The sequence below is a fragment of the Zeus faber genome (assembly GCF_960531495.2).
Source record: "Zeus faber genome assembly, chromosome: 12".
Taxonomy (NCBI): Eukaryota; Metazoa; Chordata; class Actinopteri; order Zeiformes; family Zeidae; genus Zeus; species Zeus faber.
The window spans coordinates 11,770,146-11,795,214 of record NC_137196.1 but is presented as its reverse complement, the minus strand read 5'-3'; positions in this window follow the sequence as shown (position 1 = coordinate 11,795,214).

The following is a 25,069-nucleotide window of genomic DNA, read 5'->3' as shown; positions in this document are numbered from 1 at the left end:
TCCAAAACGTCAGATCTTATGGGGTGTTCTCGGTATGCGGTGGTTAGTACCCACCAAAAGCGGGTGAACCAGCGACATGGGAGCCCATGGGCTCATTGATGGAACCTACACAATATTAGGCAGGTGATTTTAATGTTGTAGCTGATCGGGTATAGTAAAGTGCATATTACCATTTTTATTGTGTATAGTAAACAGTTAGGTTTATCATATATTTTCCCATTTTTCCATATATTGCCATGTTCGTTTCCTATATTTTTATTGTATTGCTTTACTATTATTTTACCTACTGTTTTGATGTGAGCTGATGCCTTGCATTGCAATTTCCCTATGAGGATGAAAAAGGCTCCTACAATATCTATCTAAATTGGAATTTTGTACCATACGAAATACAAAATAAAGAAAAAGATGTTCAACTTAATTATGAAAGGATATTCATAAGAATCAGACACAATTCTGTACATGGCAAACAAAGAGGAAGAGAAATTGGTAAGAGGAGCCAAAAAAAAAGAGAACCAGGAAACGAGCCGCAGCCTTTGACAGTCTCTGCCACCGCCTGAGACATGCCCAGTCCATTCCCACCTCACGCCCTCCCGTCCTCACCCATCCTCCCCAGAGGCTGTCGAATGACTTCAGCACTCTCTTATCACGGGAGGACGCAGCAGCGATGTGACGGCCGAGAGACCCGTGGTACAGAGGTGGTTTTAGAGACAGAGCACTTAGTCAGTTGGATCACACACACACACACACACACACACACACACACACACACACACACACACACACACACACACACACACACACACACACACACATGTATTTATGGCAAAGCCACTGCAAAGATACGATCGCTATGCATGGGTTTTTTCGCATCAGGATGCAGAGCAGTGGTTACTGGGTAATCGTGTGCACTACGTTTAAGTCTGAAATGTGCAGAGGCTCGAAAAGGAGCCAAGGTGCACGCCTCAATAATTCCCACAACATGTTTTGGGTATCTGTGCATTAGAAAATTGAGGATTGATTGGGGAGGGTAAGGATATATGGTAGCATTGGGTAATAGCAACACCCAAAGGTGAACTTAAACAATTAATGGCAAAAGCACAAGGAAAATCGAGTTGGTGCACATGAGGTTTGTCAATGCAAACAATGACTGGTGATATTCAATTCTGATTGGTCAATAGCGACAATCAGTGGTCAGTTATTTCCCAGTAATGTCATAATGACCCCTATACATTTTGGTTTTGTACATACATAGCATGCTTCAGGGCGAAATTTATTTTCGTTAATACAATTGCAATGCTTTCAATGCTTAATGCTTGTCTCTTTTTTTGGTGTTGACGTGGCACTTTTCACTGACACATTGTGAAATTCGGTTTCACATTAACCTTCTCAGTGAGCCGGAAATGGCGTCTCCCGTAGCCTGCAACGTTTGACAGCGAACGCCTTTACTTAAATTTTACGCCCCTCTCTTGACACATTATTACTAAAGGTTTATTTGTATTTTTTGCACAAGTGTCATAACGTGGCTCCATATTCTGGAAAAGGTGTTGATGTGGCAACCAGTCAAAAAGCTATTTAATCAGCGGGGAGCATACAGCAGGTCAGCGTAACTCGGCAGAAGAGGGTAGACTCTTTTATGCTGTGTATAATGAGGGTGTCGCCACTCCCACACACACCGTGGCTCTCACAAAAGATAAAGCCATCAGAGCCGTCACGTGGTTCATCGCAAGGTTACATGTTTCGCTTTCAACATGACTTTAAGTGCCATTTTCCATTTTGTGCTCCGGGGGGAGGGGAAAAGATGACGGTTTTTTTTCCGCAAATCGAAATCATGCCATGTCACTGAACATTCCCCAATTTCTAGAATTTTGGGTGATATTTTCTCCTCTGCTCTCTTTGTCCTACCCCTTTTTGACTGGCATGCTTTATTACCTTTTATATCAATTATCTATAGACCTGAGGTCAATGACAAGTTATTGATTTATCTTTTTATATCATTTACAGTATAGATTTCCACATAGTACTTTGCACATTGCTCATCTTGTATTTTTTATATATTAGGTTGTCAAGCACTGAAGGTGCGTAGCCCCCCATTGTTAGTTTTATTATGCCACGTTGGCATAACCAACATGTTGGCCATGTTCCGCCTGGTTGGGTTTTATTTTTTGCAATTTGGCACAATGGTGGATTGATCCCCATAGTTTAAATCTATTTTGGACCAATTGACATCCGCCTAATCAAATTTTCTGAAAACAAAACAAACTTGACATCTCCTCGGCCATTTGTCGAATTCAACCAAACCATCTTTGTTAGATTCTTTGGACTCTAATTGTTCAAAGTTACCAAAAGAGTTATCAAATATGACAGGTGCAAACACATTGCCTCACACTGCTACATAGGAAGGAAGGCATATGTTCACAGGATAGACTAATTACCCCATTTTCAAACATAGGTGCGCCTCACACCTTTTGCTCTACGGCACGAATAATTTCAAAATGGAGGTTAGGGTTATGCTTCATGGTCTAACTTCTCCCTCTTCAGCTTGACACCAGGTGTTTCGCATTTCATTTAAAATAACGTCACTTGAGCTGTTGATCACTTTACTACTTATGTTATTGTGTTTATTACTGTAGCAGTTCCTCCTGCCATACGAGGACTGTTTTCAGGGCCCTAGCCAGGAGCAGATGGAACATGTCATGACAGGGCTCCTATCCTGAGTGAAGATGGTGGTTTTAACCCCAACCAATAAGCAACAGGTATGCAGCCACCCTGACCCAACCACCTAGATCCAGATCAGGTGCAGCTGCTCTATACCTTAAATAAGCAAATCAGACTCTGAAACTGGGTTCTCATACCTTATACAAACAAATGTCAAAAAATTAACAGATCCCCTTCCAGAGGACCTGGGTCCCCGGGCAGTACGGTCGGCCTCCCTCTACCAGGGCGACGACAGACTGCATCCTCCTCCCTTCCGGAGCATGGGGCCTCGGGCTGCTGCACTGGCTGGTGGCGCTGTGGCCGGACTTCGCTGCTGTTGGGGCTGCTTGGAGGTGTGGCCTGGCTGCTGGAGGGTCCCAGTGGTTGCTGCTGGGTGGAGGAGCTAGCCGCAGACGGTTACCCATGGTAGTTGCTTGTCCCCGGTTCTCCGCCGGACCCCTGGATGCTGCTGCTGCCAGTCGGGAGAGGGTTGGTGCCGGGGCCGCCCCTGTTAACCCGCTCGTGGCTCCAGGGCGCCTTCGGACAGCCCTTCTGGGTCCCTTCCCCGTGCTAGTGTCCCTGTTCAGGGGCCACTGTGGTAGCTCCTCTTACCACACTCCACCCAAGTGGTGTTTTCAGGGCCCTCCAGCACAGACCAGTTTATTGTAGAGAGGCAACTAGGTGGAATTAGTCAGGAGCACATGGAACATGTCATGACAGGGCTGCTATCATGAGTGAGTCTGAAAATGGGGGTTTTAACCTGTTGCTCGTCAGCCCAACCAATGAGCGACAGGTATGCAGCCACTTTGACCCAATCACCTAGATCCAGGTCAGGTGTGGCTGCTCAAACCATCCTATCCACGCACCACAGCACAATTACTTACTGACATTTTTTTATGTGTATTCTCGTCAATTGAGGATAAACAGTATACTCTGACTCCATTGTTCCCCACAGATTCCCAAATTTGCCCCATGGGGTTAAATAAAGTACTATCTTATCTTATCTCATCTCACTGAATATCGAAACAGAAACTATCACAGGCTTTTATAAAAACACGTAAAAAAAAAAAGAGAAATTTGAATAATTCAAGCACCTCATTAAGAATTAAAGTAAACATTAATAAGAGAACTTTTCTGCAGGGACACTCCAGGAGGTTCAGCATGCACTCAATACCTGATTAGGATGAATTATCCGATCATCCCAGCCTTTGCATAGCATTAATCTACTTTCCTAACTTGTGATTACTGTACATTGATTTTAACGCATCAGATGGAGTGGAAGTCTACTCAGAAAAAGCATGTGCCGAAATGAAACCCAACGCATTAATCCCCATATAACTGGAACGATATAATGTTGTTTCCCACCCACACCTAGGTGGAGGCGGTGTTATTATTATTATTATTATCATTATTATCGCTTTGTTTTGCTTCAAACAGGGAACGCTGTATTTAAAGAGCTCCGCTGGCCCCCCAGACAGGCCCCCCAGCATCCTGCATTTGATCGACTGATGCTTTTGCATTAACCTCGTCTTTGATCCTTCGTATACGGGAGCACATTGAAAACTAATGGCACAAAAGAAGGAATACTGTATTTTGCAAACAAAATATTAAATATTCAGTGGGATATCTGTATCTGCTTTCAATGAGGATCAGCCCATTTCCAGGACATTCACATTGTTGTAGCTTGGAAAAACGAATGTTATCACCATCCTTGACATTTTACCCAATTGAAGGGCATCATGCGTACAACCATTGATGAAAAGAAAAAGAAAATATAACTCTCACTGATTTTTTTAAACTAATTAATTTCAACGTTTTACCAGAAACGGGAGGTCATGACCCAAAGTAGGAGGGTATGAGAGATTGGGAAATATAGTCTTTGTGACAGTGGCGCAAACAATAATACCAATTAGAAATGCTGGGGAGGGGGTATGGAGAAAGCGTTACCATGACGCACGGTTTCTTTCCATAAGCATTTGTTTCGTACCATTAGGAGACGTAAAATAAAATAAAAACACACTGTTCCGGCGTGCCGGTTGCGGCCACCCCGTCGCTGACACGTGCATTGTCGTTTCCTTCGGAGAGTGAGAGTGGTGTGCAGAATATGCCCCGATCGCTCCCTCTCCGCGCCTCCCCCACCCCCCCGGGGTGGCGTGCTAGGCAGCCGCCTCTCTCGCCTATAGGAGGAGCCGGCCCTGGATAGCCCTATTGGTTATATTGTGTAACATAAAAAAATTTTAAAATAATCATCGCAGGCTTTGCGAAATTATGTGATGTTGTATTGCAATGTCTGTTTAAATTCGATTCATCGTTCGGCCCTACTGGTGAGGGAATAAAAACACACACACATGCACACATACACACATACATATACACACACACACACACAGACACAGACACACACACACACACACACACACACACACACACACACACACACACACACACACACAACAGACACTTTGCCCATCCCTGGCACATAACACCGCGATCCCCGCATCACTGCATGATGCCCTGTGTGCCCCCTTTTCTCCAAACAAAACCAATAAAAACAGTGTTTTTTGTGTGTTTTTATTGTATAGGGATTTATTGTAACAAAAAAAAGCTCTGATTGTAGTCACATGAGGTGGCACTTTATCAGTGACTTTCTTACACCCTCTATAGCCATTACACTGTGCAATCAGCATTATTCATAATGATATGTAAAGGCAAAAAAGTTGTCTATTGCTACTTAAAGCTGCATTAAGCTACATTTTTCCCATAGTTGCGATTGACTATATTTTTGGACCATCATTAAGAATTTTGATAAGCAAATTTGTATCAACACATGCCCTCCTTTGACCAGAATTAATTTAGATTTTATGGTAATTTATCCAAATTAAGCCCACATAAAAACTTCCAGTTTTAAAACTTAATTCCAGTCTCACAAGAGTCAAATTTTGGCCCATTTCCACTTCATGAATTCATAAAAATTTCATGAGAAAATATATTATATTGATTTTCTTGATCTTCTCACCACCAGTAGAACATGCCCCATAACTGTTAAAAAAGAAAAAAAAACTATTCTATGACAAAGAATATATCAAGAATTGACCCTTATGTTTGAATGATACAGTTCATTGGTTCATGTAGTCAATAGGCTACCTGTGCACACTTGTATAACCATGGAAACAACAGTAACGATGCCTAAACAGCGATAAAAAGTTCATTTTATCACTGTTATTGTACATTTAGAAGCGCAACGAAATGGTGCAAATAATTCTCCATTTAACATACCCAATGAATCACATTTCCAATCGGAATTTCCTGTGTGCAGCGAACAACAAACGGGTTGCATTCAAACAGACTTACAACGAAATGGATCGATTTAAATAAATACATTTCAATTGTTTGGGAGATTTGTACACAATTTTTTGTGTTGGTACCTCACAAAGGATACAACCTCTGGCCTCTGTGTGTGCAGGGAGTAGGAGGAGATGGGAATCCCAAATAGCATATGAAGATAAAGATAGGTTATTGTTCGTCTTTTTGCATTGCAACAAAAACACAAGAGGCTTTTACTCTGAATAAAGTATGACCTCTGTTCCACCTTTTATTATTCCATCGCACGGTGTATTGTTGTCCAGTGTCACCGTGCATTTGGTTCTTCCATTTCCCTCTGCGCTCCCATCGTCTCAGTTTCAGCCCCTGGAGAGTTATTTTCAGAAATGGCCGTGAGCGCCATGTGAAAAATTCTCTCCCAATGTTGTTGTTGACTTATTCAGTTATGCGTCCATTTGGCAAATGGACACGGGCGCAGCTAATGGAACCTGCAGCTCTGAATGATTAATAGTAAAAATAAACCTTGATGGAATTTCTCTTTTTTTTTTATTATTATTTTTTTTTATTTTTTTGAGGGGGACACTTTTTTGGTGTTATTAGGGATCACATGTGCTCTTCCATCATAGAACAGGATGTCCAGAGGAGAAGCCATGCACAGCTTTTCTGGGAATTCAATAGTCCCAAGACCGAAATGGTGATATTCTCTCCAGGATTTGGACTATTTTGGAGACATTTTTGATGAAATATGCCAAGAAAGAGAAATTAAATATTCGAAATAAAATCACACGGTAACCTGAAGAAATGATTCACAATGTAAGCCATTTATACCGTTCACTGATACGCTATCGACCGTCCAGGGTATTAATTAAAAAGGATGAATAAACCATATAGCGCTCTACTCCTGCACTGCGGGTACTGCCAAATGTATCTTTAATAATAGCACACATATATAACTGCTGAACTCAATGAGATTATTCGATTCTAATTTCTCAGCTCTGTGACTGGCAACACACTGTAGTTTTTGGATGAGCATTAATCTCCCCGTCTGTCACACACACACACACACACACACCAACACACACACACACACACACACACACACACGCGCACACACACACACACACACGGAAGTAACATTCCGGGATTCCTTATGATAAAACAAATGACTATAAACTTTGTGTTAGCCCTCGATTAGGTTCATACAGAGGAAGGGACAAAAATTAAAATTTGAAAAATCTCTCAATATGAAATTAAGCAATTCATTATGCACAGTTTAAGTTCAGAAAAAGAAAATAGGTTTTACCAATGAAAGCATATTTTTCAATTGATGAAATAACTCCGGTTATTCTCTCTTCATATGGGCTTTTTGGTCAATCCTTTTGATTGCAAATATTTCATTGCCTGGGATTTGACACTTAACACAACATGCAATTTTTATTATGAATTTCCCTTTATGTTCAATGTTCATTTCACATTCTAAAAGAAGTTGCAAAAAAGCCAAGATAATATATTGTGACGTCCGAGACCATTGTACTCAAGCAACACAACCTTAATTCTTCCTTTGCTTGCTTCCACTAAACAGAATTTCTCTGGAATCAACAATTTTTCCATTCCTTAAAATGAAATATATGGGAGAAAAGTAATTTAGTAAATTAAGTAGTAAATAGTAAAATATGAACGTATACTGCAGTGAATATAAATTCCGTTTGCAATACTAGTATGTGCATTTTTCCAGTAATCAAAGGATGACATGGTCTTTCATCTATTGCTTTGGGTGCCATCAATCTTCTGCGTTTTCGTTTTGGTACAACGTCTTTGATGGCGGGAGGGAGATGGTAGCCCCGCCCCCGAGACATTGGCATTAGTCTGCTGAGTTGTCAATCAAACCGCCAGACACGTGCAACTTGCAAATGCTCCCCAATGCTCAAGCACATCCCAGTCTGACAATATGTTTATCAGACAAATATGCAGCGACTGACACGGTGACTGACAGTGACTGACGCAGAGTGAAGACCAAGCTTGATGAATTGTACAAGTTTGTGGTATTGATTTGTTCAATACTGCCTCTGATAGCTCCAGCAGTTAGTTCCAGTTGGCCAAGTAAAGCAGGGACCTTTGTCAAACCTATAGATGGTATTCGTTGTTTCAGTTTGTCCATTTCATTAAAATGTTTTCCAATAATTGAGATTCTAATATATTTTTATTTTGGGACAAGAGGACACTTGTACTATCAATGGAGTCGCACTGACAGCCAAACATTCAGTAGATGTTTGACTGTATTGATTTAATACCGTTCTGTTGTCCACATTGACAAGCTCCTTTCACAAAAGCGATACCCAAATACAGTCCCTCCATCTAAAGGACGCAGTGGTCCGTTTCTAAAGGCGTTCAATGACAACACCCCAGGCACACAAATTGTCCTAATTGCACCTAAATCCAGACTAAAATTAAAACAACGTTTTGCGCCAAGCAAAACAATCCATTTTTATTTCCCGATGAAGTTGCATTTCAAAAGATTACCAACTTCTGCTTCTCGCCTCTGTTCTGCTCTTTTAATGTGCGGTGAAGCGTGGTGTACAGGGGCGCGCCCAAGAGTCCAAAGGGGGCTATTTAGGATGATGAAAGAGTCTCATCCCGAAGACAACACACCTCCAGGAGAGAACAAAAAGCCTGTGCAGGAAAATTCTTTTTATTGGCATAAATGGTAAACACCAATTTGCACTCTATGCAAAACAAGCTTATTGTAAGCAGAGCGGGGGGCGGGGGAGGAGGGGGGGGGGGTGCAGAAACAATGGTCTGATGAACAATGGAAGATGGAAAAAAATTCCGTTCAATTCAGCAGCTCCCAGCATCAAGCAAATCCTCCGCTCTGGCCGACTTCCTGCCTTTTTGGGGCCGGCACCTGTTCTCACTTTAATTGTCATGAAGCAAAGTCTATCTTTGTCGCGCTCTCTGTTTATCCATCTCCCTCACTCTCCCGCGTTTTCTCCCTTTCCCCAACTTCCCCCCACCAACACCACCTCTAATTGTGGCTTAGTCCCAATTTCATGGCTGGCCATTCCGTCATGTATAATTCATGAGCGGCGCGCTTGTTTTACACACCACGTAGCGGCGGCCATGTTGCAGCGCCCTGAGGGGGTGACGCGATGCCAGCTTGTAATCTGCTTACGCACGGAGCCATTCCTCCACACCAATTACACTCCAGTCCTGGAACGGCCCTCCACCTGACACTGGGGCCCGCGTGCGATCATCACCTCCTTCAAAGAGCCGCCGAGCGAAAGTGCACAAACACTTTCCCAGTTCGGGCTGGCGTCTGATGCCCGCGACTGACGACGAGGAAACTGGTTTCAAAAGGTAATTTCACTGCGGAACAAAAACGACGATGCACTGAGCGCTGCGTCGAAAAATCCACTTTGTGCCTCGTGGCTTAAGCAACCTCTGCCCCCCAAAATTCAGGCCCGAAACCGATGGAACCCGGGTAAATTCTTTCCGAGATACGATTGGATTGGACATTTGCCCCCCCCCCAAAAAAAAAATACCCGGACCGGTCACACTCCCAAACAACATATTACAGAACCGATCCGATGCAAGTCCGAGGAGAGTGAGACCTGGATCCCGAGTTGAGTCGGGTATTTCCTGGATCCAAACGGATCCGATGATTAAAACCGCTCCTATTATGCTGTATCTCCAGCCTGTCTATGTCTCTGCGGTGCTTAATGTTTGTTTGTTTTATCTCTCGTAATTGGAAGATTGGATACATGATGACACACAGACCCGGGACCCAAGGCGATAGAATTCAACCAGAGCCAAGCCCGATTGGCCATAAAATGTGGGCACGAACCCTTACCACGTTCCGAGTTGCGTGTGGGTAGACTGTCAAGACCTCTAATGGACACCCTGCTGGTGCATAAAATTGAGTGCATCAAGTACAAATCCAAGAAGATAACTGATACCAAAAAGTAAATACGTACACAGGACCATAAAATACAAAAAAGCAAAAAGAGGACCTTTTAACACCATTATTTGGCCAATGCGGCTCCTGGTAGAAGCATCTGTCCGACCACCGCGATCAGACAAGTAAGTCGGGCACTGAGATAGCTGCATCTATCATCAACGAAACGCCAAAGAGAGCAATCATCGTGAGCTGTAAACACCTAGGCACTTACACTGTGTTACACACGCACACACACACACACGCGCGTGTGTGTGTGCGTGTGTGTGTGGGTGTGTGTGTGTGCGTGTGAGACTGGAGAACACAACCCAGATATCGCAGGTAAATGGGGTAGAATGTAGTGCTGTGTAGTGGGTAATGAGCACTGATTGTTTGTGACGGCACTGTAGTAAGGCTGATTTCCCAGCTGAGAGGAAACGGGGGCCTTTCACACATCACAGGCTTGTCAGAGAAAAGAGAGAGACACAAAATGGGTCCATAGTTTCAGAGCAGCCCTTCTAAAATAGACAGCCAGAAACACTCCACTGCTTAGCAATAGACAGCGACAGCACGCAAGTTAAGAGTGATGATCTCGGCGCTTTATGCGTTGCGGTAATGGAAAGACAAGCCGCTCTGCCGAGAATTTTTACTGTATACTCGAGTGTTATGCGTTTCAAGGGTGCGAACAGCAATCCTGATAAAAAATAAATAAATAAATAAAAAAGACAGACAACTATAAGACTCAAAAAATGTATTGTGGAAATTCACAAATTCTTAAAATTTGCATGGACGATTTGGTTAATAATGTAAAGTGAGATTCAGGTAATCTATAAAATAATATATATAAGATTGGGGGACTTATTATGAAAAACTCACTTTTTCAGCGCTTGTACACATACATTTAGGTATCTGTTGGGCCTACCAACACACAAACTGTGAAATAAGACAACTCAGTCAGTTTCATGTGAGCAGCCTTTGTCAGAAAACATGTCCTGAAACACTCAGAGAACGTTCAGATTTTTGATCCCTTTGTACGTCACAGGGCCCACAGTAGAAGTAGAACCACCCCCATCTTAGTAACTCAACAAACAAATATCTTAAAAGAAAGGTGGAATTAATACCAACTGTCCGTGAAACACCTACAGACGATAGAAATCGAAGTGTTTCAAAAATAATTCTGCCGTGTTTTCCGTATGTATGGGCTAGATAGACTGTATGCGGCGCAACGCGATCGTTTCTCCAAACAAAAGCAAAAAAAGATTGTGTGTTTTTATTGTAGATTCATTTATTCCAAGATTCCCGGTGCGGTGTCCCCCACAAGTTTGCAGAAAGGCACCGAAAGTCGGAGCGAACTTTTAAATGAGCCCTCGTCGATCTAATATGAGTGAAGATTCAGGAGCTGGATTGTTTATTTCTTGCCTCAACTTTGTTCAGAAACAGATTTTGCTGGACTGCTAAGGTGAAATCAGTGGATGTTTACAGACAAAATACAATGGACCCCGGAGTAAAGCTGCAAACCCCATTGGGTCAGGGAACTAGGCGCCTCAGGAGGGTGGCTCCACCCACAAAAAACAGCCCCTTTTTTTGGAAGAGGATGGTACAATGGCGTGTTAGAATGGCTAGAATGCATCATCTGTGGTATTGGTATTTTCAGCAACAAACTTCAAAAACATGCTTTGGGGACCTCGGAGACCATATATTAACTTGTGTTAAAAGGAGCATAATAGGTCCCTTTAAAAAAAATGTTTTTACACTTTTACACTTCCTCTTGTACTTTTTACGGGACAACCACTTGTGCTCCTCTATACGCCCTTTCCATTATTGGTGGCGGGGTCCGCCTTTCCCAGCAAGAATGCACTGACTGGGCACACGCCCCAAAGTGAAAGGCAGCGGCGCTGAATTTGATAAACCAGCGTAGCTTGTCACTGAACTGCCGTCATTGACATGGAATATATCCCCACCATGAAAAGATGCGGGTAAACTCGGACATTGTCGCGTAATCCCCCTCAACATACTGTACCACGATGGATCTTATTGAATTCCCGCTTTAAAAAACAACAAAACAACATTATTTGAGAGTTTCTTTGCAATAACTGTGAATGGATCCACTTAAAAGGCTCAAGCAGGGATAATACGATACGCATAATATTGTAGCTATTCATCTCAGAGCATAACAAGACCAAAGGTTCTTGATAATACTTGAAATCTATCCGGGAGGAAGGAGGCCGTTGGTAAGTAGACGGCGTAGGCTAACAAGAGCCGAGTGGAAGAGACGAGAACAAAGCCAATCCTTTTGCTGCCACTTTTATTGTGTGCTGGTTACATAAATAATTATTTCATGCAGGTAATAATTCTTATGATTACTCGCCGCATAAAGTTTATAGATTTTCTTTTCCCCCAATATTGCTCTCCAGCCCGGATTGATATCACCTTTTCATTAGGGGTTTCCTCACTTGATGACATGTAGTCAATAATTCATCGATCGGAGCGTGTATTATTCATAAGTCTCGGGGAGTGAGGGGGGATCGTTAAGGAGACTTTTGTGCGAGCTTTGACTACCACTCAATGGAGAGAAATGAGTTGATGTGAATATGTTATGAGGGCACGGGGCCTGTTGAGACTAAGCTATTCATATCCATATTGATGACCACGAAGGAGTAAAACGCTCCGGCGGAGTTAGAGGCTAATCCCGCTGTCGAGAGTCAACACTAATAACGCGGTAAATCTCTATTTGTGTGTTTAGATCATCTGGTGAGTCTCGAGGAGAAGATTATTATTCCTTGATTATAACTCCTGACGTTTTTCAAAATTCTAGACAGTGTCTCGACATGGGAGGAGCACTAAAGCAGCGATACTCAACCATTTTCCCGTATCAGGCACCCTCTACTTGATACGTGCATTAGGCCACGGACCCCGTTTGATTTGTCTCTTGGATCTGAGAAGATTATTATTGTTCGATATGATTTCGTCCAAAACTCCAGACCTGGCCCTACTTTTCTTGGTCTACAGAAAGGGTTAGGGTCCGGTCTTTTGTTGAGTAATGCAAATACTGCACTGTATAGATAGTGTCCTGTGGCCCTTTGTTGATCAAACTGGAAAGTGTGAAACTGTTAAAGAAAAACAACAACTAAATAACACCATGGGTGCAACTAATGCAATACCAACCAGAACACACATCTTTGAGCTGTAGCGCACGTCCTATATTGTGCAACACGAACCTCATAGAAAGTGTAAATTATTACCATACTGCACTATGGTATGGTAATAAGGATCAAACAGCTGATGCAATTTATTGCATCAGTTCTGTGGGTAACACTGTTCAGAAAACCCTCTCCCCCTCTCCCTCCTCTCTTGCTTTCGCTGTCTCTCCCTCTCCTGGGGTGGCATCTGTCTCAGGCTGATATGCAAGGGTGAGAAGCAGCATCTCGGGCTGTGTGTTGTGTCTACTGTGAAGAAGTTCCCACGTGCCTCCTCGCGTGGCTCCCCGCTTGGACGACTGGAAGCTGCCGGCTGAGATGAAATGGCCTGGTAATGAAGTGTGTGTGTGTGTGTGTGCGTGCGTGCGTGCGTGCGTGCGTGCGTGCGTGTGTGTGTGCGCGCGCGCGCGCGGCAGAGGGGGAGGTCGAGAGTGTTTGCATGAGAACGGCGTCGAAACCAAACAACCATTTGAGTAAACATAATAAGAAATTCAACACCTCTCCGCAACGTGATCAATTGCGCAATTTTCAAAAATTTTACACTCTTTCACTGAATGAATCTTCACGCTAATTCTTCTTTTTCTTCTCACAAAAAAATGTATCCCAATTTGTTGGCTCTGCATGCGTTTGTGGGCACTGGAGTGTCCGTGGACGGCGTTCCACGTAATAACCACAGCCGATCCTGTTTTGCATCTGGTGATTACATCTGCCGAGATGAATACCGCAAGGGGAAATGGCTTTCCACAACAGTGATTCTCATGAACTGCAAACATCCACTTGTAAATTGTTTGGTGCAGATGTGGTTATTTAAAAGGTCTTCCATTAAATGCACTATAATAACAATAACCCCGATCGGCATAAGGGGCTGTTTCATGATACGCCTTTAGCCTTGTTATCCACACAAGGTCCAGTGAGTGTCTAGAATGGCCAAAGGAAGGGGTCAATTTATTTATCACGGTAGTCCACGGAAAAATCCAGATGATCTTGATTGGAGGTGTTTCAAAACCACCAGCAGCTCCTCTTGCTCTATTGTTCTTCTACCGTGTCCACACCCTCAAGCCCTCAATCTGGGCATACAGCAGCTTCAGACGAGCGAGGCAGATAAAACCTCAAAAAACACAAATGCTGTTTGAACAACCTCTACAGCAAAGTCAAATCCATCAGGAACTCTCCGTAAGCTATCCCTTCCTTCACCCCCCCCCTTCAGTCCCTCGTTTTTTCATCACTCATCTATTGTTTTTCAGGTTTTCCATAGGTTAGGAGCCTTTGGCAGGTGACTTTCTTAGTCGATCACATGCTCAATAGGTAGGTCTACTTACTGTACATACACAACATCTACCTCATCATTCTATTATTCCCTGATGTTGACTGCTAATGAAACGTAATCAATTAATAACAGGTTTATTATTCGCCCCAGTGATCAAATGACTTGTGCATTTGAAGCAATGCACACAATGAACACTGCCATCAACGTCAAGTGGAAATAAATCACAATATAACATAATATGTTGTATTGTGATTTATTTCCACGTCAAGAGTACTACATAATGTATCAAGATATTATCTTGATACATTATGCAGTACTCCTACCGTTACAAAGAATCAGTATCTCAATAGTTTGCCAAAAAATGGGCATAGAGATCAAGATATGTACACGTGTACAGTACAGGGTTCGGTTGTTTGAGGTCGCATATTTTTAGGTTTGGTTTCGCAAAAGTCTGAGCCAGGCAGCACCGAGCCAAATCGCTCTGTCCCAGGGCAGCGGAGTATTACACTGGCCTTTCTCATCGGTCACCTCTAACATTTTAGGAGCCAAAGTTCATCTGGCGTATTTCTTTTCACACGGGCTAAAAGGTCCTTTGCATTCTTCAGGCTGTCTTGGACTTTTCCATTTTCCTTCTTAGCCTTTCTCCCAGCTTTTGAAGCAACCTCGAAGCTTTCCGCTCTAGACTGTGACCTTGGCTTCGTGCCTGTCTACACTTTGTTCTTCCTTCAACACCAGCTCGGCTCCAATCTCCCTTTCTCCCTCATCCTCTCTCTCTCACTCTCTCTCTTCCCCCCATTGATTTTGGTCATTTTGTACCTGAACACATTCATTAATCTGATTAGCCCTGTGTGCAGGTCCAGTTCATTAGGCCGGCCCAGCTGTAATACAGGCAGATGCCTGCTGGGCCATAAGGATCCATCACAGAGGCACTGAGGCCTGAAGAGCACCCGGCCAAGTTTTGGCAGCTCATCACGCAAAGGTATGCAGGAAACAAACAGACAGACAGAGAGCGAGACAGACAGACAAAGTTTTGTAAAATGTAAACTCAACAGCGAAGATGCCGTGGACTGAGGTGGCCGGAAAGGATGCCGCCGGTCATCACGTTACACACTCAAATTGTACCATCGTTCCAATCGCAGAGCGTAAGATTTCAATTTGTGCAACCGCAAACCAATCATGGATGCCGCGCCATGTTTTCCACGGTCCTAATGCGTCAGCTCGCCGCACCTGGCGTAACGTCTGTCCACACACACACACACACACACACACGCACACACACACGCACACACAAACATACATGAAGGGAACAGAATTCCACTGCATCATGAAACCATCGCTGCGAATGATTTCTGCAAAAACACAGCCCAATGGAGAAATGGACGATTCCCGTGTTATATAAGGGTGACAAGCACAGCGACTGTTGCTAAAAGTGAACTTCAATCCTTATGGTAGTGTTTGTTGTACCTTTCCCACACACATACAGTATAGACACGCACACACACGGACACATTTCTCATATGTTGCACAAGATGTCCAACATCCCCCACTCACTCATTCAATCGAATAAATGGAATCAAAGAGTCATAGATTCTTGAAGGACCTACGAGGGAGGGGGGAACGAACACGTGCAAAAGGGAAAATGGAAGAAAGGTGGAAGGGTGGGTGATGGTGGTCAAAGGAAGATGGTGACAAATTAAGGGTGGGGACAGAGGGATGGTGTGCTGCGAGGTGTTGAAGTAGGCCACCACTGGTATACAAAGGCCAGGCCATAACTCTGCGGAAGGCTCCCCTGGGTGCAGCGCCACAGAAGGAGGCAGATTAAACCTGACTGGATCCACACCCGTACAGTCTTCAAAGGGAAGAGGGGTTTTCATGGGAAACACCACCACGGCACCCATCGCACCGCCCTTCTCCCTCGTCCTCCCTGCCTCTCTCCAACTTGAGTCACCTCTGTATTTCTGTCCCCCCCTCGCTCATTTACCTTTACCGACTGACTTGCCTCCAGAATTCTAAATTCTTAATTATTATTTAGTTTCCTGGCATTTATTGTTGATCATTTTTGTGGCGTGGGGATGGTGTGGTGAGCAGCCACACCCGACCTGGATCTAGGCGATTGGGATCAGAGTGGCTGCATACCTGTTGCTCATTGGTTGGTCTAACCACCAGGAGGTAAAACCCCCATCCCCCTGTCTTGACATATGTCTATCTGCTCCTGGCTAATTCCAACTGGCCAACTCTCTACAATAAACTGGTGTTTACAACCCCCGTCTTCTGTGTCTCTGTGCCGGAGGGCCCTGAAACCATCACTTTGATGGCGTGTGGTAGGCGAAACTGACACAATTTTCAATTTAGCCGAGAATCTTTTTTTACAAATGATATAGATTATAGATTTTTAGATGATTTCTTTATTCTATCCCAACCACCTAATGGTTATGTCCAGTATATTTGTCTAATGCCGGTCGGTTGATGACGTGCGCATTTGAAAGCAGCAAGCTTCCTTTTTTTAAAATAAGGTGGGGGAGTCAGTAATAGAATGGTTGCTATTGTTCCCTATTGTCATGAACAGATTGTTTATCGACGAGGTGAACGTGCACAGCACTTCCAGCACCTCTGTGAGGAGTAAGATTAGCTGCATGTCGGTGGGCAAAACCACAGAGCATAGAAATGCTCAGAGCGAATGATGACACACACACATGCACACACACGTGCATACAGTACACATCCAAAGACACTTTCTCTTAGTCTTCGTCCAGCCAGGTTCTTTCACCTGACGCAAGCATGTGGCAAACCGCTGTAAAATCGGCGACTTCTGCTTCCATAACAGTGGAGCCGGAGGTGAAAATACCTCTATTCAGAAACGTAACAATTCGTTCACGCTCCATATTCTGTGTTCCAGCAGCAGGTCGGCGTCCTTTGAGCCGCTGGTGTATTAATGTGATACGGCGTGACACCTTGAAACACCTTGGTACCTCAGTACTTTATCATGTTTCATTCTCATCCGGTCGGAGCGTCTCCAATATCGGGCGCGCTCTGGCCGCCTCATTACCATCCGCAGCTTCACATGGCTGCTCTCGGATTTATACGCTGAAGGGATGATTAAAAAAAGATTCCCAACATGCACCCACTCAGATAATTACAAATTAGCTGGTATTTGCATAAATAAAAGCACTGCATCGATTATTAAAACGCACCTCCCACCATGCCTGTTCTTTATGCATCTCTCATGAATTGCTTTTTCGTTTTTGCATTCAGGGCGGTGCCGGGGCACAGTTTAAAGCCATTCAGTGTTGAGACTAATCCCCAATATCATGATTAAAGCTCCCACGACTTTTATTGGTGTTGCCAGACCTGCTTCAGTGGCGGATGATCTGCATGTTTGTGTGTGTGTGTGTGTGTGTGTGTGTGTGTGTGTGTGTGTGTGTGTGTGTGTGTGTGTGTGTGTGTGTGTGTGTGTGTGTGTGTGTGTGTGTGTGTTCCCCAAACTGCTCGGCCGTTCGTGATTTCTTCTCTGATATTTGACGCTTGGCGTTCTCCTGACAGTCTCTTCCCGCCACGCAGGCAGGCGGCTGCCCGGCGTTACCTGCACGGGGCTGAGCTGCAGCTGAAAGAGGCGCAGAGGTTTTTTGGTGCTGCGGCCGCCCGGGGATCTTCAGGGCACGATGAGGGTGGTGCCCGGGTGCCCTTCTTTCTTCGTGTCATAGAGAGGAGGGTCTTCCCTGGGCTAAGTCTCTGTTGTGGTTTGAATACACGGTAGGCCGATGACTTGGAAATTGCAACGCCAGCGGTTTCTAGCTCTTCAAAATCTGTTTTTCACTTTGACCCGCCGGATTCGTGTCTTCTCCCTCCTTTGCTTTCCTGGTAAAAGATTGCATCTCAGAGTGTATTAATATGTCAATATATCATAAATCCTAGTCGATACAGCAGTACATAAAGTATTTCAATGGGATGTACACGGAGAAAAGGAGAATTTATATATCTGAGTGCGAGGGAGATACTTTCTGAAAGCTATGATCGTATGCCGTGCCGTCCTCTAGACTTTTGCCGTGCCCCATTTTCCCCCAATGTCAGCTCTAAAGCACACACCTCTCTCTCTCTCTCTCTCTCGCTCTCTTCATCCCTCCCCCTCCCTCTCCCTCCCTCTCCCCCCCCTCTCTCTCTCCCTCCCCCTCCCTCCCGGGGTGGTCGCCGCCACGCTGCATGAGCGGCGAAGGTGAAAAAGCGCGGACACGATTTCTACAGCCCTGCTGGAGACCTGCACCTCATCACGGACCCGTCTCGCCTGGTTGGGCAAGCGAATCAAATCGCGGATAGTGGGAGCGAAACGTTTTTTCGCTGGAGGAGCGAGGGACCCTGCCTCACATCTCAGTCATTGGTGCACATTCAATTGGATGCGTTTGATTCAATTCAGCGCCAAGATGAGATGAAACGGGGGGGGGGGGCGTCACAGCGTCGCCGGGGCTACAAACTGGAAAACTCCATTCTGATTTCTGAATAATGGCCGTTGTCCCGGGCAACCGCTTCTTCGCCTGGATTCACGTCCTTCGTCCTTCGCGTCTTCGCCGCCTACATGCTAATGCTAACATTAGCTAGCAGCGACATCGTGCGGTGCCACGTGGAAACCACACGGAGGAGATAAGGAGGAGGAGGAGGAGGAGATAAATGCAATTCAAGTTCAAGAGATTGTTTGTCACATACATACACATACGGTCGTACATATATGCAGTGAAATGTCATGACACCCGGTGATTACGCACAAGCTCTATAAGCTCGAAAACTATTCAAATGTGTGTTATCGACACGCGGTGCGGCCGCAAGGGTGGCGCCACAATCGCGATTCTGGGTTCTATAATTATATAATAGCATTCATTTTCTGTGTTGTATTATATATACATCTAAATCCTCCTAGTTAATCACTAGTTTAACACTAGTTTTAGTTGAAGGGTAGTTAATCACTAGTTTTATGTCCAATTTCACATTAACGACAGTTAATAGTTTAGTCAGAGTTTGCCCTGTCGAGCGTTAGCTACATTGCAATAAGCGGTGTAATGTCCAATCAGCTTGTCATTATCGGTCATTATCACCCCTTTCAGAGTGATTTTGCTTTAATGACCGGCTGGCTGCCTAAAATAAACTGAAATCTTGCGTTTTGTGGATATTTTCAGACAACTACAGTAGCTCAGCGCATAACAATGCTCCACTAAACACAAAACATTACATGAAATATTCACTTAGCTGTGATCACCCGCGATTGGACTGTGAATATCAACTCGCCCCGACTCGAGCACCGGCAAAATATTAAGCCGCACTTCGCTATTTCACATTCAACGCGCCCAGTGTGCCGTGTCTCACCACACCGGCTCTATAATTGGCGGGTGAATAATGGAGGTTACATATCCCCCCCCCCCCCCCCCCTTTCTTGAGTGCTTATGTAGTGTTAAGTCCTGCTGGCTCTTCTTCTGATTTTCTGCTTTCCCTCTGTGTGGGGTATGACTCCGAGGGGGTGATGTCATTGCTCTTACATCACCACCACACAAATACTGCCACCGTCCTCGAGTCCGCACGCGCGCACACACACACACACACACACACACACACACACACACACACACACACACACACACACACACACACACACACACACACACACACACACACACACACACACACACACACACAGCGTAGAAAATAACCCCTCACCCCTCCGGCACACATCCATTAGCTAGGGTTTGCTCTTTTTTTTTTTTCTTTTTTTTTTACCGTAATTGGCGTTTACTGTTTGGCTCAAATATGTTATTTATGCGACAGGGATTCGTAATCAGTGACATGAGCATGCGTCCGCTATAGTGCTTGAAGTCAAAGGATAGGAAATCCTTCATCGAGTGTTAGCGTTTGAAGGACGGCAGACAAGCCACAGGTGACATCAGCCGCTTAGGTCACTGACTGACCTTTAGCTGATTGTGTATAAAGCATCTGTGGTTGCTTGGGGCCTTTGAAGGTTATACCTTATAACTGACTGTTCACCACCGGAGCAATAAACAAAAACACTCAAAATATCTCTCTCTCTCTCTCTCCAGACACACACATTGTATACACAGTATATATATATACACATACACACACACACACACACCCTATATACCCTCCAGCCTGAGTCCACCTCTCAACATGGGATATCTTCAGTCCTTCTCTCTAGGAGATGGAGGGATATTGAAAATGAGAAGCCGCCGCCCTCCTCCCCACACCACACAAAAACGAAAGAAAAAAAAAAAAAACAATTAGTAGCACTGATGGGCCAATGTAAGGTAATGAAATGCCATGTCTCATTGTAGCGTGTAATGGAGAGCCGTTTTAAGTTAATTGAGGGGAGATAGAGACACTGGGCCGGCGTCTGCCGGAGTATTGTCATCTGAGGCGGCGTTATCAGGCGGAGAATCACTGAAGCCCGAGAAAAAAACAATTTCTTATCAGCCTTCTCAAATGAGAATTATCTCGCCTTGGCCGGCGAGATAGCCCGATCAATTGTTATTCTAATTAAATTCACATTCTTTTCACTGATTTCTGGGTCAGGTTCATTCCAACGAAAAGCTCTCTCTGAGATGTCTTCAGAGCAAATGGTTCACATTTGTAGGTAGTCGCACTGCCCTTCACTTGTTTCCAAACTATGATCTGTGGCACCTTGTTTTAAATGCGGAATGAACATTCCGTTCAGCTCAACAATAAGCATTTATAGCTGAAAAGGAAAAGAAAATGCAAGGTTTTATCTCTGGTAATACATTCTGGCTTAGAATAAGCACCCAAACTGGAAAAACCTTTGGAGCCTTTGACCAAGCACGGACAGAGACAGAGTGCCCCCTTCTGGTGGAATGATATACAGTAGATGAGGCCTTGTGCATTTTTGCTCCATTTCGACCAGTCGACGACAACATATGCGTTTTGGATTCTGTTGGAAAAAATTCACGAGCCATTTTGGAATTGCCAAAATTGAGTTTGAGGAGGAGAATCCAATTCAGGGACTCGGGGTCAAGATCAGATGATGAACAACAAAGTAAGACCATAAATACAGCATTTTACTGGATGAACCTGAAGGGGCTATTCCCAACACACACATATTGAGCAACGCACCAGTCCCCGGCCTATTCATAATTTCATACCCAACCGATTTATTTGCCCACAAATATTTTAAAATCACCATTAAAGCCTCTTCGATATGGACCCCCTCTGAAAACAGGCTTGTGCGTTGATCCCCATTTCCCCCCCACTAACGACCGGCAGAGTGGCGGTGTGAGCATCCCATGGCGCATCGTGAAGACGAGACGAGACGGATCGAGGTCCTCCGGGGACCCCCCCTCCTCCGCTCTTCCTCTTCCGTGTTAACAAAAGACAATTAAATGCAACGAGCCCCGGAGTATTGATCACAGGCGCCTGATAGCTAGAGCAGAACGACTGCACCTGTATTCATTAAAGAGCCAGCTTAGCGGGAAGAAGGAGAGGGAGAACTTCAGGCTCCGCTGGTGGAATCCGAAACCGCCACGGGGCAGAACCGCTCGCAAGAGATTACATGGAAACTTTCCATCGGAGCGTGACTGGCGGAGGGAAGAGAGGAGGAGTGGAAGGGCACGGGGAGAGGACATCGGCGATGAAGGGTCGGAGGAAGAGGAGGAGGAGGTGTTTACCGTTTTCGGCAAAACAAAGGCCCCGAGCCCGACAAAAACATGCGGATGTTGCGTCAGACGCGCTGTTATACGAAGAGAGTAGGAGAGGAACGAGGTGGAAGTTATTTGTTGCTTTATTGCTTCATAAACACCGTATTCCCTCTTGGGACTTGGGGGAGAAATGTTAACAAGTATGATTTGTCCCTGTGAAATTAAGAAAGAAAAAGAGAAAAAAAAAAAAAAAAAGGAAAAACCTTCCGGCGTGGAAATGATTCAATGAATATTAAGCAGATTTTTGAATAATGAAAATCATTGTTTTTGAGGGGGGGGGGGGGTTTCGCATGCTCCACATACACAACTTCAAATGAATAATTACCCACTCTACATGCCAGAGAAGTGTGGGCTTTCATTACTTATAGAAGGCGGCCAAATTGAAAATTGATGAGTTTTTGCAACAAACACATTGTAAACGGCAACTTCTTTTGAAAAGGAACCGGGGAAGGAATTTAGAAAATGCAATATTTTACAACCACTTAACCAGTTATGTGTATCCCCATTGTAAAGACAATTCTAAATTATAAACACTACTTCTGTTTACAAGCTGCATAGTAGGGGCGTTGCAGTTGCTCAGCACTTCTTTCTCGGGCAGAATCTTATATCTATATTTATATTTATTTGGCTATATCTGTTTTTTGTTTTTTTTGTAGGGGGGGTGACTATTTTAGATTTTTTTTTCAGACTGTTACACTTTTCTTTATACAAATTGGTTGTATAGCAATGCACCAATCCTTACCACGACAATTTCCTCGTATATGAAAATGTTCTTGATTTTTAACAAAATAACTCAGATTTAAGAGCTTAAGTATGACCGAGTGCCCGCTCTCCTTTTGCCTTGGTCCCCCATGTTGAAGCGTCGTACATTCTCTCGGAGGGCGAACGGGTCGGAGGTGAGATCCCCAACGCGTCTGTTTTAATTCTACTGATAAGAGGCGATGAGAATGGGATTTTGCCCATGTGAACAAAGACCTGACAAATTTATAGTGTGTGGCAACATGAGGAAGAGCTCAATGTCTGGCCTATCTAGCCCCGTGTTATCCATCAACCATGACCTTGGCCCAGCGCTGAAACCTAGTGCGTCTCCAGGGGCCGCAGACAGTGAGGAAAACCCGGAAAGGGTCAGCGGAAGGGGGCAGATATTCATTCAGTATACAGTAGCACACATTGACCTATTTGTAGATGAAGGGCTCTGCTGTGGATTGGTTTTTTTTTTTTTGTCATCCAAGTAACCTTTAGGGTGAGTACCTGAACTCTGACAAAGGGCCGGACAAAAAGGTCTTGGATACGTGTTTGCAAAAATCAAATGAGGAACAGGGGGAGGGCTCTCTCTTTCCTCTCTCCATCCCCAATGGTCTCTATAATATACTGTCATTCGTTGGAACAAACGCTGGAACGTTCTGTTGCAACCATGTTCGAGTGAAGGACTAGCTCGTCCTGTTTTAATCTAGAAGAGCGCCACTGTCTGAAGGACATTTTCCTGTGCTTGTTCCAATCTTACATTCCTTTGCTCAGTGCAGTGTTCTATTAATGCCGACGACAAAGTGGAGCAAGCGAAACAGATACAAAGGCCAAACACTGTTTTTATTGCCGTTAGTCATGGATGAGAGATTCCTTGGTCTGCAAACGCTTGTAAAGCTTTGTGCTCTTGCCCCATCTTTGCCCTTTCCTCCGGTCCAATCCATGAATTTGGGTGAGGTTGAGGTTTAATATTAATGGACCACCCCATTGCTCGGCAGCAGGCAACAAAGAAATGACCTAATGCAATTGGTTTATGGGTGTAATTAAGAAGAATATTCAAGACATATTAGAATGTTTAACGATAATATTGTAATCCCATTTACCCAAATATGCCTATATTTTGCTCCGCCTGGGTAGGTCAAGTGAAAACGTCACTTTGGCTCAAGTATTAATCATTGTCATCTATTAACAAACTTCAAGACGTGTGCCCACACTGGCATCCCTCGACTGCTGCTTATCAGGAGTTACAGGCAATCATTAAACCTTGATTCACCTCTGCACAAAGCAGAATATGATATAATTCCCGCTTGAGTGATTTTACAACTTGACATATTGGGGGTGGGTATGTTGAAAGCCCTCCTCTCGAAACAAAAAAAGACAACGGGGTATTGGTTTGACAAAACAGTGAAAATAACTAGGTCTTAATGTTCTAAAGCTGTATGTGTAGCCATTTCTTAGTCCAAAGAGATCTTTGACAACCACCGGTCCATACTTCCGCTTTTTGGGCGAGCGCAAAGGTTTGACAGAACACGGCCAGTGCCGGTTCCTCACAGACCCTCCTGTAGGTCAGTGATTATGTAACTTGCACACATGAGCCACACACACTGATAAAATCTTGACAATCTGTTCGAAATCCAGTCTGTTCTCTCATAGATAAGCGTAGATCACCCGCATAGACGTGGCGGTTATTGCGCGTCAATTTCCTCAATACAGACGAAACACAATAGAGCTCTTTCATTCGCAGGTCAGAACTCTGTTAACACTGATGGTAAACAAAAACACCTTCTATAATGGACATTTATAAATCGTTCAAATATGTGTTTTGCGGATAGGTGGGGTCCGTTAGTGACTCACAGGAGGTGGATAGGACGACCTCCTCCCCCCGTGCCGTCTCCTTCTTATCACTCCTCGGAGTTATGCGCATAGTTACAGTGTGAGGTTTGCTATCTCCGTGACGGACCGTAAACTCTCTCTGGAAGATGCAGACTTTAAAGCCTGTTCCAACAGGAACTTCGTCAGCCGCCTTTATCCCCGTGCCGTCCCTTGAGCCTTCAAGGAGTGCGTGGCATTGCACAACCAATGTGATGAGCCACTCTTTGTGTCTATCTACCTAACTGCTGTGAAGTGTGTGGGTTTTTATTTTTAAATATCTATGCTTTATTTTGGCTTTTTTTCAGGTTCACAAAGTATGTTGTATATAAGTAAGAATATA